This window comes from Mirounga leonina, unplaced genomic scaffold (assembly GCF_011800145.1).
Source record: "Mirounga leonina isolate KUSES-001 unplaced genomic scaffold, KU_Mleo_1.0 Mir_82, whole genome shotgun sequence".
NCBI lineage: Eukaryota > Metazoa > Chordata > Mammalia > Carnivora > Phocidae > Mirounga > Mirounga leonina.
The window spans coordinates 35,061,596-35,083,629 of record NW_023270825.1 but is presented as its reverse complement, the minus strand read 5'-3'; the positions used below and the strand labels follow the sequence as shown (position 1 = coordinate 35,083,629).

At 44.9% G+C, this 22,034-nt stretch overlaps 1 protein-coding gene across 3 annotated transcripts in view; it reads right to left on the bottom strand.

Annotated features, from left to right (window-relative positions):
- The window catches only part of SPTB (spectrin beta, erythrocytic), a 121,511-nt gene extending 102,161 nt beyond the window's left edge, over positions 1–19,350 (bottom strand). The window contains exon 1 of one of the 3 annotated variants that reach the window (XM_034992856.1): positions 19,204–19,350. The gene's annotated coding sequence lies outside the window, so the exon portion shown is untranslated. Of the gene's footprint in view, positions 1–14,182; positions 14,209–19,203 lie in introns of those variants that run through there. The other 2 variants (XM_034992858.1, XM_034992857.1) reach the window with 2 other exon arrangements.
- Between the last annotated feature and the right edge of the window lie 2,684 nt (positions 19,351–22,034).

Below are 22,034 nucleotides of genomic sequence, written 5' to 3'. Positions count from 1 at the left end.
GGAAGGAAGGAAGGAAGGAAGGAAGGAAGGAAGGAAGGAAGGAAGGAAGGAGCGAGAGAAAGGAAAAGGCAGAAAACAAAACAAAATGGCAGTGTAATTTGGTCTAAGTATGCTTCATAACAAAAGGTTGGTGCCTGGATGCGGCTTGGGAGAAGGCACAGGGGACTTCCCTGGGCTACAGGAGAGGTCTTTCCCCATCCTGTCAGGAGAGAATGGAGGGAGTCACGGAGGTCAGCTTTCCATTTCCCAACAAACTTGACCTCATTTTACTAGCTCCCTTAGCTTGAACACACCATCTACCCTAGCAGTTTAAAACTGGCTTCATATTATTGGGTAGAGCAAAGATACACACACACACACACAAACCAATCTAATTTAGCATCACTTAAAAATTGGTTAAATAAAGTATGATTCTTCCATACAGTGGAACAATTTTGAATGAGGAAAATCTACAAGTGTGTATGTGTGGAAAGATGACCTTGTGTATTGACGAGTAAAACAAGTTATTAAATAGTATTCATAGCATAAATCTTTTTCTGAAAAATAAAGAGCAATCGCATGTTTTATTAATATACGTATTTTTTTAAAGTTGAAAGAATATGCATCGAATTGTAGTGAATGATTATCTAGGGAATAATGAAGGGAGGTGATAAAGAACTTTCATTTTCTACGGTCTGTATTTCTGCAAAATTTTACATTAGTTAAGCTTTGTATTACATTTGAAAATAGGAAAAAAGAGAAAAATTTAAGTGTCCCTGAAAAGACTGAGTAACTCTCCCATCTCATCTCAATGACAAAAGGTACAATTGCCAAAAACATAAGTCAGATACTTTCTGCTCATTAAAATACTTCATATGGCTAGAATCTAAAATAATTACAACTATGGCCTGATCCTTGGGCTTCTACCCTTCCCAAAAATACAGTTTGGAATGACAGGAGCTGGACTTCCTAGCAAAGAGCCCTCTCATTCACTGGGCATGAAGGAAATCTCCCAGTGACATGAACCAAGGGAAGAAAGTACATTCACACCCAGAGAGCTTTCAGGAAACAAGATCCTCTCTTATCGCCTTCAACAAGGAGACTCATCTTTCACCAGCTCATTGAATGAGCCCCTTTGTTTCCCCTAAAGGATCATCATATATTCTTTCTCTCCTTCTACAGAAAGCCCAAGTGCCCCAGAATTGGGCACTGAGAGGCCGAGGAGTCCTAATACAAACCTACTTGTCCACATTTTCCAGAGAAACAGGACCTGAGATGGCAGGGCACAGAGAAAAGGGGAGGAGCATGCTGGTGGCTGCATGCACACTTTTGCAGTGTGAAGGCAAGAATGTTTGCTTTATAACCGCTTCCAAACTTACCTGCCTGTCACATACCTATGTCCCATTAAAAAGGAAGAGAGAAAGGATGGAGCCTGCCTCAGGATGTTGCAGGACAGGTGTGGGAAATCTGCCAGTGTCTTGACAAATATGCACTGATGCATCATCCTCTGTGCCAGGCACTATTCAAGGCACAGAGAACAGTTAACATAAAATCCCCATCCTTGAGGAGCGCAGAGTCACCCTGAGACCCACAGAAGTGCGGGTCGCCACCGTGCCACCTATCATGGTGCCTGAATGCGGTAGGTTGTGACAACTCTTCATCAGCACACAGGCATGACTGTGCTGATTGGCTCCCCTGCCACCTGATGCTTTCCAGCCTCCCAGAGACTTCCATCAACCACCAATCCTCTCTTACCCCTTGTTGCCTTCTCATGCCAACTTCCGTTCCAAGGGCTCCTCACCCACTCAGCCCCAAAACTCAGCTCTCCATCACATAAAACTTCCCTTGACCTCTCTCAAACCATCCTTTTCCCATCAAGTTCTCAGACAAGCTCTGAATTCACTGCTTTCTCCTCCTCACCATGGCTTCACTCTAATTCCTGATAATTGAGTTTGACTCTCCACTAAAATTGCTTTCTTGAGGGTCACTTGAGTCTCTTACAAGGCTAACAGCCTCCTTTGATCCTTTCCGGTCATCCTTCTCCCACGTTAGATGCCATTGACCATCGTTTTCTTGCAGCTGGATTCCCATGGCTTTGGATTCTCTTGGTTCTTCACCCACAGTATGTTGTTACATCACAATCATTCTGTAGATCCTCTACCTCCAACCATACCCTCAATGTAGGATTCCCCCAAGTTAAAGTTTGTTCTCTTCCCTCATCCCATCCTCTCTCCTTTCTGTGCGGACTGAGGCTGTCAGATCGACACCCCCCGTGCCCAGCCCCTCCCGGGCTCCACATCAGCTAAGTAGCACCACTGACCCCTCCCACTTGACCTGGTCAACACTGAACTCCTTCTTTGTACCCCCTCCCCACCCTCAGAGTTGCTCCTTCTTTTAAGACTTAAATCTCAGTAAATTAGCAACCGCCAACCTCCCAGATACCTGAGCTGGAAAACTGTAAGTCATATTCAACAGCTCTCTTCCCCCCACTTCAGTGCCACTGGGCACAATGCACCTACAAGTAACTTTTAAGGACCTTCAAAATGCTTTAAGACTTGAAAAAAAAAAAAGGTGCCAATTAAGGCTATAAACTCAAAATTAAGAATAATTCCAAAATCCCTTCAAATACTTTTGATGGCAAAAACATTATATTTAACATGAGATACTGATACTTTTAATATGTTTGGTCCTTTATGTGGTAGGGTCCATGAAAAATGACAATGGGTCAGTCCTACCTCAGACAGAAAGTCTAGATACTCTGACTTCTCTGAATCACTTGGATTAACCTCCTCCCTTCCATTTCCACTGCCCTGGTATAGATCTTCTTGAGCCTTTCATTGTATTTTGGCAGGATATCCTAAAACACACCTGACAGCACATCATTCCCCTATTCAAAAATTTTGATAGTGCCCGCAGGACCTGACCTATAAACTATAAGCTCTTTCTCTGGCATTCAAGGCCTGCTACAACCTACCTCCAACCTACCTCTTGGTCCTCTCCACCACTATATACTCTCATTCATCTGCTGCAGCCACACCAGACTCCTATCCCACATGCCCTATCTGCCCCATGGAATGCCCTCTCCCCAGCTTGGCCAGTGAAAAACATCCTTGTCTCAAGGATCAGTTCAGATGGCCGCTCCTCTGTGAAGGTTGCCTTCCCAGGATCCCCGGCTCAAACCAGTTTGAGCTTCCCAGAGACCCTGCAGCAGTTTGCAGCCCCATGGGGCACCTGCCTCACTCTGCCTTGCACTACACTCAGTCTCGTGTGTCTGTCCCCACTGCGAAATCATAAGCCTCTCAAGAGCAGAGAGCTGTGTTGTAGTCGGTCTCCTCTGCGCTTGCCACACAGCCTAGCACAAAACAGACAACAATGCCTCCCGGAGAGCGGCCAACTCTTGTCCCTCCTCCCCGCATCACTCTGTTTCTGCTCCGCCACTACTTGGCCCTCCGTGTCATTGCTGTGTATGGAGGAGACACTTAGCCAGGTCTAAACCAACAAACTTAGGAAGCTATGAAAAATCCTGAGCTTCAAACCCACCATAACCATTCTTCCTCATGTCCTAGATTTCAGACAGTGAGAAAAAGACCCTGGGGTCAAGTGGCCTCAATCTGAAGTCTGGACTTAATTGACCATGTGACCCTTAAGCAAAGGTGGCTTAACTAGCCTCAACCTCCTCACCAGTAAAAAGGAAAGCACACCTAACTCAGTGGACTGTTGGGAGAATGAAATGCGTTAAGGCGTTTGAAGTCCCCGGCATGGCAACCAGTATCTGACAGGCACCTGTAAGTAAGTAGCAGCAGGACCCAGAAGCAGGGTCTCAGGCTTCACAAACCAAGTGATCTAGTCAGCAGTCATCCCCCTTCCTGGATAGTCACATAAAATAGAGATCCTTACATCAGCATTATGAATTCAGGACGCAAACTTCACGGTGCTGCTTATATATCCTAAAGTCATCATGGAGAAATAGTAGCATAAGATACTACGCAGCTATTAAAAATGAAAGAGATCAATCTCTATGTCCCGATGTAGAAAAATGCCCAAAGTGTTTCATTATTAGGTGAAAAGGGCAAGTTGCAGTACAGAATGAAACATGAACTACCATAACATACATGCATATATATATGCATGTGGATGTGTATATGTAACATATATAACACATATATACACCTACACACTTACGTTCCTCTATGCATGTATGTCTGTATGTGCCTAGAGAATCTCTAGAAGGATATATGAGAAATTGTTAACAGTGGTTACCTCTAGTAATGGGTCTAGGAATGCCATTTACACTCTTCTGCACTGTTTGAATAATTTTTACCATGAGTATGCATTCATGTTAAAATTATTTAAAACCAGTTTTTAAAATCTGCTGGAGAAGGAGGAGAAGGAGGGGAGAGGCAGGGAGGGAAGAAGGACTGGGCCACGGACCCAGAGATCTGGGTTCTGTTAGAGTCCCACGTTAGCTAACTTCCCAGCCTCAGGCAAATCACCTCCCTTCTGCAGATCTCCCTTACTGGTAAAATAGGGGCGTTGAACCAGGCACTCTTCGGAGAAGATGTCTAGGTTATTAGATGATGTCTGCAAGGTCCTCTGAGTACATTTTACCCATAGAACATCTCTGTCTGAGATGTTTTGATGCTTTAAGGATCAGGTTTTTGCAAAGGAAAATACATAAACGATTTTGTTTTGACCTCCTTCACATTTCAATGAGAAAGCATTTCCACCATTTTACAGGCAGAGAAACCAAGTATATACTATAATGATCATTTACTGACCAAATCCACTGCTCACTAGACTCTGCTGTTTGCCAAGAATTATGAAGCCAGGAGTTTTATAGCTCCCAGTTCATTCGTGCCTCTTCTGCAGAGCAGAGGGGGCACAAGGCTTATGCAAAACAAGCAGAAGGCACTCTGCTGGTATGTAAAGTGACTTCCTCTGGGTCAGAGCATAAACAGAGCTCACTCCCAGCACACTTAGGAAGTAAGTATCGAACCCCTGGGATGGACTCCACACCCCTCCCCCACCTGGACCGGCAGCTTCACCTTGAAGATGCATTTCACTGCAGTCATTTTCTGAGCGTTTTCTGGGTCAGAAGCAGGGAGAGCAGCTAAACCGAGGCTGATGATGGAGTTGCTACATTGAGGGCATGGTACTGAGTTACCTGCTCTACCACGCACCCACCCAGCTCATCTAGCAACCCGCCTGGCGAGTGTTTTTCCAGTCTCCTGGGCAAAGTGACTTCACTCAGCTTTGAAGGCAAACAACCTCATTTGTCCTCACAGGTATGAGTCTCCGTCTTGTAGAGGGCACTGACTTCCTCCTCCAGGGCAGCTTACTTTGGTTCTACTATAGAATCTCATTCTGTGTGTGTGTAAACACCTTCCATTCTTCTGATAACGTCACACTGTGAGGGACCCTCCTGCCTGATGTCTGGGCAACAAGATTTCTCAATGGCTGCAGAAAGCACATACGGAATGCACACAGCACCTCGCAAAGAGAGGCAGAGCCTGACCCACCGACCCTACAAGCAGTAGCCTAGATTTGGAATGTGCAAAACCAAGACCCAAGCATGGCTAAAATACTCCAAAGTAAACCATCCCCCAAAATGAAAAAGATGGCTCATTCAAAAAGTGTGCAGCTGGGCTACTAACTAGTAGTCAGCCTGCTGGTAACCTTTGCTATGGCACCTAGTAATCTGTGAGACGGGATAATGATCACCAGCATCTGTGCCATCCTAGAGCTTCTAGAAGCTGCTATTTATTGACCCCACTCTTGCTGTCACCTCTGGGTCAAGTTTGCTCACTGTTGCCTGCTTACCACTGGCTTCACTGTGCCCCTTAGAACTCACTAGGACCTTCAGTTGTCTTGGCTGAACCCCTTCCTTTATCTCTCTACCTTCAGGTCCCCTGCACAAGGCCTAACTTTGTCCTTTGCCCTTCTTTATCCTGGACATATCTTCCTAAGACCTCCTGAAGGCCTTCCGTTCATCAGTTCATCTCAGACCCACCTAAGTATTTATAAAAACCTAGCAGCTCCACTCACTGCCTCTGGAAGCTAAAACCCACCTCCTATCAATCGCTGGGCACAGAACACAGTAGAAGAAGAGAGCAGTTGGACTGTAGTGGGAGTGTGTCCATGACAGAGAGTTTTGTTAAAAGAAACAAAAATGCTCTCAAAGGCCTGAGCAAGCAGTATTCTGGTGAGTCTGTCCATTGGTGAAACTCACTTTTTGTCTGGGTAAGGCAAAATGAGGGCAGAACAAACCAACTAATAGTGCTATAATATTTTACAAGATACTTTCTACTCTGACATACCTTAATGACAGCAAACAAAAAAGGTTATGTGCACCCAGAAAAAAAACAAAAACAAAAAAAACCAAACCTCTATATGGGAACTTCTGGTCTCTTTTCTGAAATGTTTTTCTTAACTCTTCACCATTATAAAACAAATCTTGTGTATATCAGTCTGAAACACCCACTCAAAGAGCCTTTCATAGCTGTTTTCTGAGGGTCAGACTCAAACATTTGCTAAAAAATGAGGTGGGAGTGACTGTATTCTGGATGAATAACTAAATTTTTCTAGCAATAGACATATTCTGATGATGTAAGTTAAAAATCAGCTGTTACTTCTGTGTCCGATAAATGGAAAGCAATTGTAGAATACAGAGGTGGGAAGACAGCCTCCACCCAGGTCTAAAACATTCCTCTTCACTCCTTACCCCTGTGCCATCAACACTGAGCGACATCTGTTAACCCTTCTTCATAATCTGCTATGTAGATCACCATTTCGGGGATTATTTTCAGCGGTGAACATTCTTGAAACTTGCCCTGTCACTCAATTCAATCCGCATTTCTTGAGCACCGCATGTGAGCCAGAGGCTGTCGGGCACCAGTGAGCATAGAGGCACCAGAGAAATGTCCCTTCTTCAAGGAACCCATAATCCAGAGGAGAGTCAGACCTGTACACAACCAACCCAACCAGGGTACGACGTGAAAAGTGACAGCTTGAGGGCTCACAGGAGTGAGTGGATGTCTTGGTGCATTAGGGAACAAGGGGAAGCACCAGAGGGGTACTGTTCGAGTGGGGCCTTAAAAGATACATGAGAGTTCACAGCTACAGAAAGAGAGAAAGACACTGCAGGACCAGAAAACAGAGAAGTAAACTCACGGATGTGAAAACGCACCCTGAGCTGACACAGTCACAAGCATCCAATGTAAAGTAAATAGAAAGGGAATGAAGCCAGGAGGGATGCTGGAACAGACTGCCTGCCTGTTTAAACTTTATTTTGGGGCAACAGGGAACCAATGAGGTTTTAAAGTAGTTGAATGACTCACAATCATGTTTTTAAAAATAATTCTGAGGGGCGCCTGGGTGGCTCAGTTGGTTAAGCAACTGCCTTTGGCTCAGGTCATGCTCCTGGAGTCCCGGGATTGAGTCCCGCATCGGGCTCCCTGCTCGGCAGGGAGTCTGCTTCTCCCTCTGACCCTCCTCCCTCTCATGCTCTCTCTCATTCTCTCTGTCTCAAATAAATAAATAAAATCTTAAAAAAAAAATTCTGAGATCAGGGTGTAAGATGGGATAGAGAGAGAGAGAGACTAAAGGCCAATTATTCAAACATGAGACAGTGAAAATTGAAAGAAAGAAACTAGTTTGAAAATTTTGGAGGAAAAATGAACAGGCAGCCAACTAGATGCACAAGCGTGAAACGAAGAAAACCCAAAAAAGTTGCTGACATTCGTACTTGGGACGATGGCAACAACAGGAACCTGGCTATGAAAACAGGTAGAAGAGCACGTTTGCGTGAAGGGGGGAGCTGAGAGGTCCTACTGCTACATAAGGAGTTTGACACATCTTGTTACAACCAAATGAAGGCAGAGATTGGGGCTAGAGATGAGGATTTAGACACACTGGCAACCCCAACAATGAAAAGCTGGTAGAGAAGAAGGAACAAAAAAGAAAGAAAAGAGAAGGCAAGAAAGAAAGAGAAAGCAAGCCAGCCTGCACTGTAAGCAAACTGGGAGGAGAAGAAGGAGAGCCTGGATCCCAGGAGCCAAGGGAGGGCTTACTTTCAAAGCAAGAGTGGTTAACAAAGTCCAATACTTGGGACCTGGGTCCGGAAGGGGGCTACCTCATTTGACAGTATCAGACCTCTTTTGAAGCAATTTTAGCACAGTTACGGAGAGCTGTCTTATGACTGGGTATATTGTACAGTACTAATTAGCATCTTCATCCTCAGATGTCAAAGAACTATGTTGGAAATAGGATTCAGAACATTAATTATTAATTAAAAGCTAATAAGGGGAATTCAAGCCTATTAGGTTAAATCATTGCAAATATAAAGCAACATATAAAGGTATACAACTAATTACCTCTTTAATTTCAGGCCATTATAGATGCAAGATAAAAGAAAAAAAGAAACTCTTAGAATTAAGAGCCATGGAATATTGACCTCCCCCCAAATATGGTGGGCACAGTGATTCTAAGCAAGCACTCTAGAATAAATACATTAGGTCTCAAGTTCCGCTTTGATCTTCTCAGTGTATAATTCTGGGTAAATAAACTTCTTTAAGCCTGATATTTTTCATCTGTCATATTAGGATAACAACAGAAATGACAAACACATATAAAAGCTCTCAGCATCTCTCTCTCTGCTGAGAGACTTATAAATGTTGACTTATTATTATAACTCATTATAATAATATTCATTTCCACTATACATATATATATATATCTCAATCATATATAATTTCAAACATTCACTTGTTAATTTTTTAATCAATAGCTATTTTGGGGGCTGTGTACCAAGCATGACTCTAGGTGCTGGGAATTAAAAAAAAAAAAAAAAAGAGAGAGAGAGAGACCTAGCTCTCCATCATAAGAAGCATAGCCTAATGATGTAGAAGGCAAGTTGACAATTTCAAGACAAGATGATCCATCCCCTGAGAAAGGAGCAAGAAAGGTACTGCAAAAACCATGCAGGAGAAAGGGTCCTGTGCTACTCCAGGACCTGGGAGGGAGAGGGGTTGTCAGGCAAGGCCATGAAGAGGAGACAACACTTTAGGCATTACAAGGACTCTGCAAAGACATTTTTAAGGATAATAATAAATATTAAGGTGCCATCACACACACACACAAATCCCTGAAAAAAAAAATATTAGAGAAAGAGGAAGCTCTTTGCCCAAGGGCAAACAGCAAGAGAAAAGGAGCTGGAAGCAACCCAGACTCTTGTCATCCAGCTCAAGGAGATATTTTGGTTGAAATACATCATCACATAATATTTACACCTTTCCCCACCTGAGTTTGGGTTACATGTTTTACAAAGCAAATTAAACATCTCCTACCTGTCCTCTAAAAGTCTACAATTTTAAAACAGGCAAACTAGTATATGGACAAATGCAAGAACTTTGATGAAAAACTATCCCCCAAAGACAGTGTTCTCAAATAAACAATTCTCAGTTTGGTTCCAAAGGTGAGGATGTTAATAAATTTTGCCCTTCCCTTTGGGGACGAGGGAGAAATATTAAAATGGCATGGTTTGGTTCCTCAAAAATTAAAAACAGAATTACCATATGATTCAGCAATAAATTGGAGCCTATAGTTCTGAGTATACACCTGGAGAAAGTGAAAGCAGAGTATCAAAGAGAGATTTGTATATCCATGTTCATAGCACCATTTTTCATAATAGCCAAGGGATGGAAGTGACTCAGGTAGATGGATGAATGGATGAATAAAATGTGAAAAATACATACAATGGAATATTATTCAGCCTTAAAAAGGAAATTCTGACGCATGCTGCAACATGGATGAATCCTGAAAACATTATGCTGGCTGAAATAAGCCAGACACAAAAAGACAAATACTGTATGATTCCATTTATATGAGGTACCTAGAGTAGTCAAATTCATAGAGACCGAAAGTGACATGGTGATTGCCAGGTGCTGGGGCGATGAGGGGAGTTATGTTTAATGGGTACAGAGTTTGAGTTTTAGAAGATGACAAAAGGGGCGCCTGGGTGGCTCAGATGGTTAAGCGTCTGCCTTCGGCTCAGGTCATGATCCTGGAGTCCCGGGATTGAGTCCCGCATCAGGCTCCCTGCTCCTTGGGAGCCTGCTCCTCCCTCTGCCTCTCTCTCTCATGAATAAATAAATAAAATCTTTAAAAAAAAAAAAAAAGATGACAAAAGTTCTAGAGATGGATGGTGATGGTGGCTACACAACAACGTACCTGTACTTACCCCACTGAACCGAATACTTAAAGCTAGTTAAAATGGTACATTTTGTTATACATTTTTAAAAAATGACATGGTTGCCATGTCCATTAAATAACTATACCTCGTCATTTAGGAGCAAATGAAAACACCTTGTTTCTGACATTGAGATGCAGTGCCATCTGAAGAGGGGACAAGAGTATGAGACCAGGCCCCTTAGAAAGGTCTACATCTAAAGGAGCAGAGTCCATTTACCATTTTCTGGGAATGGACACCTATGTAACCCACTAAGGAGAGGACTTTGTTGGCAGCCATCATTTGAGATTTTTTACTTAATATAATCCCTGTGCACCAGCACCACCCTGTTAGGGGATGACTGTCAAAGCACACATTCCAAAAATTACTAGCTGAACTTCTATGTGAAAAAGCATTATGCAGGGCTTTATGTAAGACCTGTGACTGTAATTCATAAATCAGTTCTGGCCTTTAAGAGAACAAGTGGAGCAAGTAATAGATAGACATAAGTCAAATAATAATAATAGTAATAAATGAAGTCTATGGTTATGTAACTAGACCGTTAACAAATCTGTAGAAGGGAGAGATCACTAGGGGCTGGAATGTTCCAGGAAGACTGATGGAAACCTCTCCAAATCTGGGAGAAATGTTCAGGACTGAACGAGTAGAAGCAGACAAACCTGGCTCAAATAAAAGGTCTGTGATGGGAATTGGTAAGAGATAAAGATAGAAAAAGACATTGGAGCTAGATTACAATGGCTCTTAAAAGTCAACGTTGTAAGTCTGGATTTCCACTTCTACCACTGGAGGTTTTTGAGAAGGAGTATTACAGGACAAACACAGGGTGCAGGATGGCTTGGAAGGGGACCCCTAATTGACAGAAAGCTGGACTCCAGGCCTGAGGGCTACTAAGTCACAAAAAATGAAACCAAATGTGTGCTTTTAGTAGGTTAAAGCTAGGACTTTAAAATATGGCCAAATGCTTATATATGCAATGAATTTTTCTTGAAGGATATGCAGGAAACTGTTGACATTGGTAACTTCCTAGGAGTAGAACTGGAGGTAGGGGAAGGAAGACTCTTACTTTTCATCGTATACCCTTGTACAATGTGGATACCCTTCTTAATCATGTGCATGAATTCATTTTATAATTTAAAATAATTTTTTAAAATATGGCAACCAGGAAGGGTTAAAAGATGTTTAGGCTGTAAAGAACACATTCAAAACATTTCTATTTATAAAGTGAAATATATTTCAATCCTGTTTGTATTATATCTTAATCTCTATCACATAGTAGAGATGTTGTAAGAATACCCTAAAAGTAACAGTAAAAAGTACACAGAACTAACTGCACTTCTAAAGCTCTACTTCAAAACAAACAGATGTCCTGAGTCATTCACCATAAAACACCTTCTTTCAGGTGTATTTCAATGAAAAGTCTGCCTGAATCTATTCCAAATAAACTCCTTGATAACAACAAAAATAAAAAAGAATAGCCCATAGTACATTTGACAAGATATATCCCTTCTCGGTAAATGGCTTTTTCATTCTTAGAGTTGCTCAGGCCAAAATCAACGGAGTCATCCATGACTTATTCTTTTTCTCTCCTCCTCTATCCCCAAATCCCATGAGCTCTATCTTCAACTCTATCCAGACGCCAGCTGCATTTCCCACCCCACCACCATCGTGCTGGTCCATCATCTCTAACCCGGCCCACTAGAGTAGCTTTCATCCTACTCCCTGTATCCACTCTTGTTCCCTACAGTCAGTCTTCTACAGGACAGCCAGAGAGATCTTCCTAATACACAAATCTGAACACATCACTCCTCTGACCACAACTTCCGGTGGCTTCCTATTGCATGGCTAAAACCCAAAGACTTGCATGGCTGCAAAGCCTGCATGATCCAGACCCCATTTCCTCTCCAATGTCACGTCCTGCGCTCACCCCTTGTCCCTCCTCTTCAGTCAGGCTGGCTTCCTGCCCATTCCTTGGACATAGCAGTGACCCCACTTCAGGGCCTTCACCCTCGATCTAAATCTCTTCCCCCAAACACACGCATTCCCCTCCCTCACTTGGTTTGGCTCTCTGCTCAAATGAAACCTCATCAGAGAGGTCTTTCCCCACCATCCTACCTCAAATAGTAGAATCGCCTCTCTTTCTCTTCACACTGCTTTTTCTTTACAGCAAATTATAATATATATATATATATTTTAAGATTTTATTTATTTATTTGACAGAGAGAGCAAGCACAAGCAGGGGGAATGGCAGGCAGAGGCAGAGGGAGAAGCAGGCTCCCTGCAGAGCAGGGGGAGCCCGATGTGGGTGGGACTTGATCCCAGGACCCTGGGATCATGACCCGAGCCGAAGGCAGTCGCTTAACCAACTGAGCCACCCAGGCACCCCTGTTTGTTGTTTTTATTGTTTATTCCTGTCTCACCCAATGAGTATGGATGCTCCATGACATCAAACTTTTTTTTTTTTTTTTCCATTTTCACTCCTCTATCCCCTGGACCTAGAATATGTCTGGCAAATAAATGAAAGCTTAATAAATATTTGTTGAAGATTGAAGTACAAATCAAAACACCTAAGATACTGGACAAAAAGAGGTTTTCAAAGTCCAAAATGAGGCATAAGCATAATAATACCCAGTAAATTTGGGGTAAAGGAGTGAAAAAGCCAACACATCAATTGACAGGTATGTAAACCTATCACTTATCTACAGCATACTGGGAATCCACACGCACGCTTGATATTAATTCATACTTTGGGACATCATCTGTGTACAGGCTGGAGGGCTACTCTTGAGGTTTTGTGCTTAAATAGTAAATACCGTAACAAGTTTCCTCCTCCCTCTCTCCAACGAGCTGAGACTGATAGTTCTGAAGAAAGAAAGCAATCACTGCCTCAACCAGAAGGCCCAGAATATTCAATTATTCCATTGAGGAGAAGATCTGGACAAAGCCCCAGCCTTGGAACTAGGAAATTGGGTCAAAGTCAGGTTCTGCCATAAACTATGAGAGGGAGCTTGGGCAAAGCATTGTTTGCTTCTAATCCCGTTTTCTCTATCGTAAAGCTTCTTCACGTGGTCCCTGTAAAATCAGATGATGCATACACACAGGTATCCTGAAAGCTGAGTGACTATACATCATCTGTGTGATTGTCGTCCTGTGCTAATCTCTAGTTCACCTTCCCTTGCCTGCCACTGGTGAACTTTGTCTAAACAAGGATCTGATCTGGTCCCTCCCCTGCTCAAAAATCTTTACAGATTTTCAACTTGAACCTCCAATGGTTCAAGCTTCTTCACAAACTGAACCCAAAACACCTTTCCAGTCATATTTTGGCCTGTTCCTGGGCTGTGCCCTACATTCCAGCCACACAGAATTGCTCCGCATTCCCTAATTTCATCCCCCTTTACTGCACATCTGTCTGGGCGATGTGCCTAAGCCCCTCCCCCAACCTCCCTTCTTCTGTTAGAGAAACCCTAGGCACTCCCCAACCTGAATCAGACTTTTCCTCCCGTGGGCTTTCTCTCAGGCACCCTGTTGAATCACTGCTTGTTTGCAAGACTCTTTCCCCACCAGACCAGCAGGTCTCCATCTGATCCTTTTTCGAGTCCTCAGCATAGAGTGGTGTAATGCACGTAGGTGTTCAATGCTTGCTCTCTCTCAACATTTCTCAGATGGCTCTCTCAGGCCTTTCCAGCTCTTTCTCTGACTTATGGCTTGGAGGCACTATTAGGAAGGGGCTTCTCCTACTTTTCTACTCCTGAGGAAATATGCTGGAAGATGCCGCTGACTGACCACTCCTAGGGGCTTCCGGAAACAGGCCGGAACTAAGCAGAGGGACAGAATGAAGCTAGGGACCTCTCTCCAGGCCTCATAAGTTATATCTTTAAAGCGTGCTTCGTTTTACTGGAAGTGCTATGAATTCTCAAATGAGGCACACCCTAATACAAATGGAAATGATTTTCAACTTACCCATTTTCAGGATTATTCAAGTTTCTGTTCCTCTTCACGATGGTGGAAACTCCTGGATTGACTATAATTCAAAGCAATTATTGTTCTTTAGCTGCCAAGGTGCCCTGTTAGTCTTTTCATAACTATCCTGGATGATCTGAGCCCAGTCCAGTGCAAAGTCTATTTTTTTCTAGCTCTGTACCTTTTCATTTGCTAAATTTATAGCATTCACATGAAAGGAAGAAAGGAAGCCCCATTTTGCCCCCATTGGGAACATGATATATGGGTTTTAATTGCCCTTGTAATTATACCCTTGTCCAGCTCTGCACAAGTATGGTGTAGAAATTAAACATTATAGCAAAGCCTGAGAAGGCCTCACAGAGGTTGGAAGATGCTGGCTTTGTAAGATTTCCTGCCCCCAGGAGAAGGAAAGAAAAATGAAAGGTGGTCTGGGAATGTCATAAGCTAGCCAGCAATCTCCACTGAGGAAGCATTTTCTGTCTATGACCACCTCTAAAACTGTGTGAGCTGTAAGGCTGGGGATCCCCTGGTGGTTTGATATTCAGCTAAGGCTGGATGAAAATGGCAGAACTTGGATTGCTTGGCTGCGAATTAAGAAACAAACACAGCAACAAAGGGAAACATGCTATGACATTTTCTAAATATTTACCAAGGGGAGTTGACAATTCATTGGCTGGAGCCAGATCTGACAGTGAATTCTGCCTGCCTCCTATGCCTTCCCTCGATCACCATCTCCATCTCCAACTCCAAAACCAGGTGACCTTCACCTCTTGGGGTTGGCAGAAACAAGCAGCTTCTTTGTGAAAACCCGGCAAATGCTACATGGTGATTCGGGCCCACGGATCACTGCATTTATCCCTCCTCCCAGATCTCTTATCTGAAGTAGAGGAGCAACCAAAGAGCTATCTATAAAAACAACAATACAAACTACTTCTAAGATAAAATACTTCTTTGTACAGCAATTTCTGAGCAGTAATATCCATATGGTTTCAGAACCCAATATCCATGAACAGTCCCTGCCAGTCCTCATCATAAAATCAAATTTCTCATCAGCCCACACATTTGCATTCCTGATCCTCCCAGGTCAATTGGTAAACATCAATCTGCAGGTCTGAGGTTATTAAAAAAAAAAAAAAAAAAAAAAAAAAACCATTACGGATAATGAAGAAATGTACTTTATGTCACTTTAAACTTCCTGCTGGTCATGTTTCCTACACTTTCAAGTCTTATACGGAGAGTATAATTTTGCATTTGCTTTTAAAATCTGAAATAACATACTTCAAGAGCAATTTGGTGAGTGGGTTTAGATTAAAACAGGTATCTGACAGTCCCAATGAATCCCCAAAGTCCTTTCTTTCCCCACTGCCCCAGAAATGCTACATAATTATTTATCTCAAGATAGTAATGTACATGGGGCGCCTGGGTGGCTCAGTCGTTAAGCGTCTGCCTTCAGCTCAGGTCATGATCTCAGGGTCCTGGGATCGAGCCCCGCGTTGGGCTCCCTGCTCAGTGGGGAGCCTGCTTCTCCCTCTCCCACTCCCCCTGCTTGTGTTCCCTCTCTCGCTGTGTCTCTCTCTGTCAAATAAATAAATCTTAAAAAAAAAAAAAAAGATAGTAATGTACAAACCTATTGTATAAAAATGCATACATCTCGGGCGCCTGGGTGGCTCAGTTGGTTAAGCGACTACCTTCGGCTCAGGTCATGATCCTGGAGTCCCTGGATCGAGTCCCGCATCGGGCTCCCTGCTCAGCAAGGAACCTGCTTCTCCCTCTGACCCTCCCCCCTCTCATATGCTCGCTCTCTCTCGTTCTCTCTGTCTCAAAAACAAAAAAACAAAAAAACAAAACTTTAAAAATGCATACATCTCTATGCCTAACAAGCAATGGGAAAGTTATGGAACAGTTTAGAGTTTAATGCTCACTGATGTCTTCTCACCTGTCTCCAAAACCTGTTTTTTTTTAAGATTGTACTAAGATTAAAAAATATCCGCTCACAAATCTCCCTCAAAGGAAAGAAAACTTCAGTGGTTTGGTTAGGCAGAACCAGGAGATAAACCCAATATTGGTCTTGAGAGAGAGAAAGGACTGAAATGGGCAAGAATGATAAGAAACATGGAAGGCACGTACCATATCTGTACCGAGATGACCAGGTAAACTGCACTTAGGTCTCCCCTTTAGGCAACCAGCCACACAAACAGAAGCTGGACTCGGTGACCTCTAAGGTCCCTTCCCACTCCAATAGCGTTTGCCTCATGAATTTTTTATAGTCATCCTCTGTCCTATCACACTGTCCCCATGCATCATCAAGCCCTCCTGGCCACTTCCACGACTGAAAGGAAAATCTGTTTAAAAAAAAAAAAAAAAATCCATGCTTTGACTACTGCCAGAATTATAGTTCTGTCCTTGAAAGAATGACCTGAACATAATGGGCCAGGCTAAACACCTCTGAGCAAAGAAGTGCTCAATACCATCTTCAGGCAATATTTTTTAAGACTTCTCTGATATATGCAGAATTATAACCCAAGGCCTTGGGAGTGAAAGACCGTGAAGCTAATAGACCATCCTACAACCAAATCTTTGCAACTTGTACTCTTCTATTCCCTGCCGAATGTCTAACCTTAAAAAGCAGGTAGGTACCTAACAGCTGAGTTTGAATCCAGGCCCCACCTCTCATCAGCTGTGTATGATGTGAGGCAAATTATTTAATTTCCTTGAGGCTGTTTCCTGACTTGTAAAATGCTGGTTATATGAACTACGTTGCAGAGTTACTGTGACAACAGGATTAAAAACAACAACAACAACAACAACAACAAAAAAGGCACCTCTGAGCATTCATTTGTTTGTTCTCCCATTCATTCAACAAAGATTGTCCACAACCAGTCAGGCACCAGTACATAAAAGATGGGAAAAAAATGAAAGCTATTATTACTTTTATTTACCCAAATAGTCTGTTTCCAGAATTGTGGCAGAACCATCCAATTGTGACTTTAGTTCAAAACTTTCATGACTAAAATCGTCATTTGTAGTTAATCAGGTATGATCCCACATGGGAGTGCACCTACCACCTTACCTTTACACACCTCAAAGCTAATCACCTAGCAGGTGTTTGGCCAGAGGACACCTTCAGAATGCTCGGGAGCAGCAACAAGCAGAGCAAAAGGTGGTATCCCAGCTCTCAGCTGGATAAGCCACTCAGGAAAACTCGATATGCCTGTGCTACAAGACACGTCCTGGATGCCTGGGAGTTTTTGGGTGCTTTCAATTCCACGATCGGACTCTGAGTCTTCTGAGAATTTAGGATTAACAGCTCTGGCTCATCCCCAGTCTTTGTGACTGGGCCACTGATAAAGCTAAGAGCAACAGCTAAGGGGTCTAAAAGCCATGTTTTCATAATGCAGGGTTTATGGTTTTCAGCTGTGCTTTACTCAGAGTTTGATAAAGTTCTGTATAAATGATCCACCTCTGAGGAGTCCATTGGTTTCAAGGCTGTAGGCTCTTCTTCAGTGTGAGCCCAACATTCCTTTTCCTAACTAGCCCAAAGCCTCCAGGCAAGTACAAACCTAGCTGTATTGGGTGTTGGGCATTCAGTACACTTAAACATTTTGCACTTAAAAAAAAGTTTTCAAAGACTTTCTGGAACCCAGGGCTCCTAGCAGAAGAGTAAAAGTCTGACCCTGGAATAAGAAATAACCTGCCCTGGGTCATAGGGTGGTCAAAGAGGGAATTCTAGAATAAAATTCAGAGCCGTTTGTGAAGCTAAGGATAGGTTAGTGGGACGGTAGAGAGAATGCCTAAAAATTTTGATTTGCAGACTCCTCTCATTCAGGAACCACCTGAATCATTTTCCCTAGAAACTGAAGTACTGACCAGGGCTACCTCAAGGCTATGCGTTTTGCATTGCTACCTCCTACGTGGAGGTGACCGCCTAGGTTCTTCACAGAAGTTATGGGTACAAAAATCCTGTCACTATCTCCCCCCACCCCCAATCTGATGTATCTAAAATTTTTTCTAATAAGTGGATTTTCATTTCCCTTCAGCCAGTTTAGCGCGTTATCATCAACTCCTGGCGCCTCTAATTGCTCACTGAAAACAGTGGTTTGGATATTAATAGGCTATAAATCAAGGCCCTACCTGGGGCTCGTTGTCACGGAAACTGTACTCAAGCCCACAGCGACTTCCCCACCCTCGGGAAGTCTGGGCGAGTTGGTGGGAGTTGGGGATGGTTTTAAAGCTCCTGTTGTTTCAAAAAAAAAAAAAAGCTCCTGTTGTTTCTCCCACTTTCTGCTATTTCTCAGGGCCAAGTTATTAAAGAAAGAGGAACTGATGAGGCAGGTGAGAGTAGAGTGGACCGTAGCAGCTTGAAGAACTCTTTGGGAGAGGAGGGCAGGAGGTCCTTGGAGTATGCCTCGGGCATTCTGATCTTTCCTCCTCGGGTCTGCACCCGGTCGCTCTCTCCGCGTCGTTCCCACCGTCCGGGGATCAGGCCCCCTTCGCTGACCTGTCCTGTCCTCCCTGCCTGGGCGCTGGGCTGCCCGGGGAGCGCGCGGGCAAGTTCCCCAGAAGAAAATCTGAGCGGCTCCGGGCTGAGAAGCCCGGCGGCAGGAGGCAGAGAGGGCAGGTCCGACAGGCAGGAGGCAGAATCCCCTTGGCTCCCATGCCGGGGTCCTGGAGGAGGTGGCCCGGGACTTGAACACGCACCGCGCCCCCCGCCCCCGCCCTCCCAGAGCCCCGGGGCGACGCTCCAGAATCCGGCTCTCCAAAGCAGAGCGCCCGACTCGCCAAGTGCCTCCAAAGCCCACGCGGATTCCCGCGCCCCAGGATGTTCGCTGCCGCAGCCGCCAGGGCCTCCCGGGCCCCACTACCCGCACCCGGGGCTAAGCCCCCACCCGGCCCCCTGGGCTACGCGCGTCACGAGCCCCCTGGGCCCAGCGCCTCCTCTGCGCTCGCGCCGCGCGCCCCAGCCTCGCGCATCGGCACCCGCACCCAGCCCCCGCCGGCCGCTGGGCCCTCCCGGGACTCACCTGCGCTGGGGCTGTAGCGGCGGCCACCCCGAGCCCAGGGGCGGGGGCGCAGGGGAAAGAGGGCAGCACGGTGCTCCTAGCACAGCGGCCGCCGGGCGCCTGGTGCTGCCGAGCCGCGGACCCGCCCAGAGATATAAATAACATTATCTGAGGAGGGACATTCCTGCCGGGGGACATCGCTGCTGCCGGGACTAGATAGTCCCGCGGCGGGGGCGGGGAGGCGGGGCCGCAGCCTCCCGCAGCGCCAGGCCCAGCCCCCGCCTTCCCCACCCACTCCCGCACCTGCCAATCAGCCTCCGCGTTGGGGGGCACCTGCCAGGCCTCCGCCCCGGCTCCCGCTGCCGGCCTCCGCCTCCTGGCTGGCCGCCTGGGCCCGGGACGCCAGAAGCTCGAGCCGCCCGCAGCGCCCCCATCGTCGTTCACCTCCCCTAACCGCGCGCCACCGCGAGCTCCCTGCGGCGGGAAAAGGGTTTCACTCCGCAGCTCAGGCCTAATTCGTGCGCCCTGAGCACCGAGCCTGACCACGAAAATGAACCCTCCAGCCTTTCCCGCCCCGCGTCCCCACTGTGTACTCTCCGGTTTTTAAAATATATTAAAACACACGCTTAGACCGTAGGGTGGGCGAGGCGGGCGCCCTCGGCCCTGCGCCCCGGCTGCGGCGGGTTTGGGAAGGAGAGATTGTTCCCCGGCGCTGGTGTGTTAGAAAGCACGCTCCGGGGCGGACTTCACTTGGCAGGCAGCGTGAACAGACGCTGGGAGGCCCCCGCCCCCAGCCCACGGGCTCAGCGTCTCTGTTTCTGTCTGCAAACCTGGTGTGGTCGGGGCGACCCGGCACTGCTGACCCGGCGCAGCCCACAGTCGCAGGGTGCTCGCATAGTGCAAGGATTGTAATCAACAGGCAAACTGCCACACCAGCCCACCGGCACCTCCTGTCCGGCCCCCGCTTTCCAGGTGAGCAGGGGCTTCCTCACTGCAAGCCTGGATGGGGTGGCATGCAGTAGGCCAGAGAAAACACTAGAACCTATGGTGCCAAAGAGGAAAGACAAGGCATCTCCCGAGTCACCCGAGAGAGATTCACAGAAGAAAATGTCATTTTCTTGACTTAAAGATACAAGGTTATTGTTCAATAACACTTAGTGGTACGCTTCGCTGTAGCTTTCATCTCCTTTACTCCATTGGTCGTTTCCAGGACGGTGTCTCACCCAGGAATCAGCCCAGGTGATCTCAGGTATTATGGATGACAGTGGAGATTCAAAACACAAAGATGTAGAAAAGAGTTACAACTTTGATACTGCCTGGTATTCTTAACGGAACAGTCTTAACTCCTGAGTATTTGCTTCAGAGTGTAATTATGCTGTTTTCCAGGATTCACCAGGAAAAGGGTGTTTAATTGCCAGATGTGCATGCTTCATTTATATATTGAATAGATGCAAAGATATTTCACTTCCTGCTGCAGCCACACTTCTCGAGAGTGGGCATTTAGACATTGAGATGTGCTAAGTGGGGCAAACTCCACAGATACTACAAAGCCACAGAACTCTCCACCCCACGCCCCCTGATGTCTGGGCCCTTATTAACCTCAGTTTCTCAAGAGACACTAGTAATATAAGATGATAGCAGAATATTCGTGGTCATCCATTAGATTAGCAATGATGCCCCCTCTTCTGATAACATTTAAGAATCCATTTGTTTAGGGCACCTGGGTGGCTCAGTTGGTTAAGCGACTGCCTTCGGCTCAGGTCATGATCCTGGAGTCCCTGGATCGAGTCCCGCATCGGGCTCCCTGCTCGGCAGGGAGCCTGCTTCTCCCTCTGACCCTCCCCCATCTCGTGCTCTCTCTCTCTCTGTCTCATTCTCTCTCTCAAATAAATAAATAAAATCTTAAAAAAAAATTCATTTAAGAATCCATTTGTTTATTACTAAGTTAAAGAAAGATCATTCTCATTTAAAAAATTATTTAAGAACCAAATTCTGGAAAGGGAAACAAGAAAAACAGGCCAACTTCAAAAGCTGAGTGTGTGATATATCTCAAGTAGAAATCCTTGATCTGTTTTTGAAAGGAAAAAATGGTGAGAAATTATTTATGTTTTTTAAAAGCCTTGTGTGAATAAACTTACTAAATAAATTCATGATTCCTGAGGATTGCAGCTCGGCAGCTACATAATTGTGTACTACACGAAACAGATAATTCCTTAGCTATAGGTCTGTGGCACCGACCTGAAAAGTTGAACACATATTTCTTTGTAGCCTTAGAATGTATAATTTTCAACCACAAGAAAAATTAATATGATAAAAGTACAAAATCAGTGGACAGATTACCCTAGGATTTTACAAACCAGCTCAGCTGCTTTAGTTATCTCCACTTTAGCTGAAAGCTAAATAATTCAATACAACCTCATTTGCTACAGAGCCTGTTATCCTGACAGTATCCCCAAATGCTTTACAGCTAATAGAGTTACAGTGAAACGATAAATCGGAACTGAGGGAGAGGGGAAGTTTAGAAGTACACAGGGAAAGGGCATTGTCAAAGAAGGAGGGGGAAAAAAATAGCAAATCCCAGGGAGTGGGAATGAGAAATTAGGAAGAGGTAAGAAGGAAAAGCTGAATATATGGGTTCATAATCAAGGTCATTGTTGTGGGCAACAGGGATTAATTCTGCAGGAATTTTCTGAGAAGAGTATGTAATGCCTCCTGAATTGTCTAAAGGGTGGGAGATTGGCCCTCATTCTCTTTAGTCCAGGGGCAGCACCTCCTTTACCCCCATCCATGTTGACACTTCACATTTCCAAGCTACCCAGCAAGCTCCCAATAGGGGATCTGCTGTGCTGGGG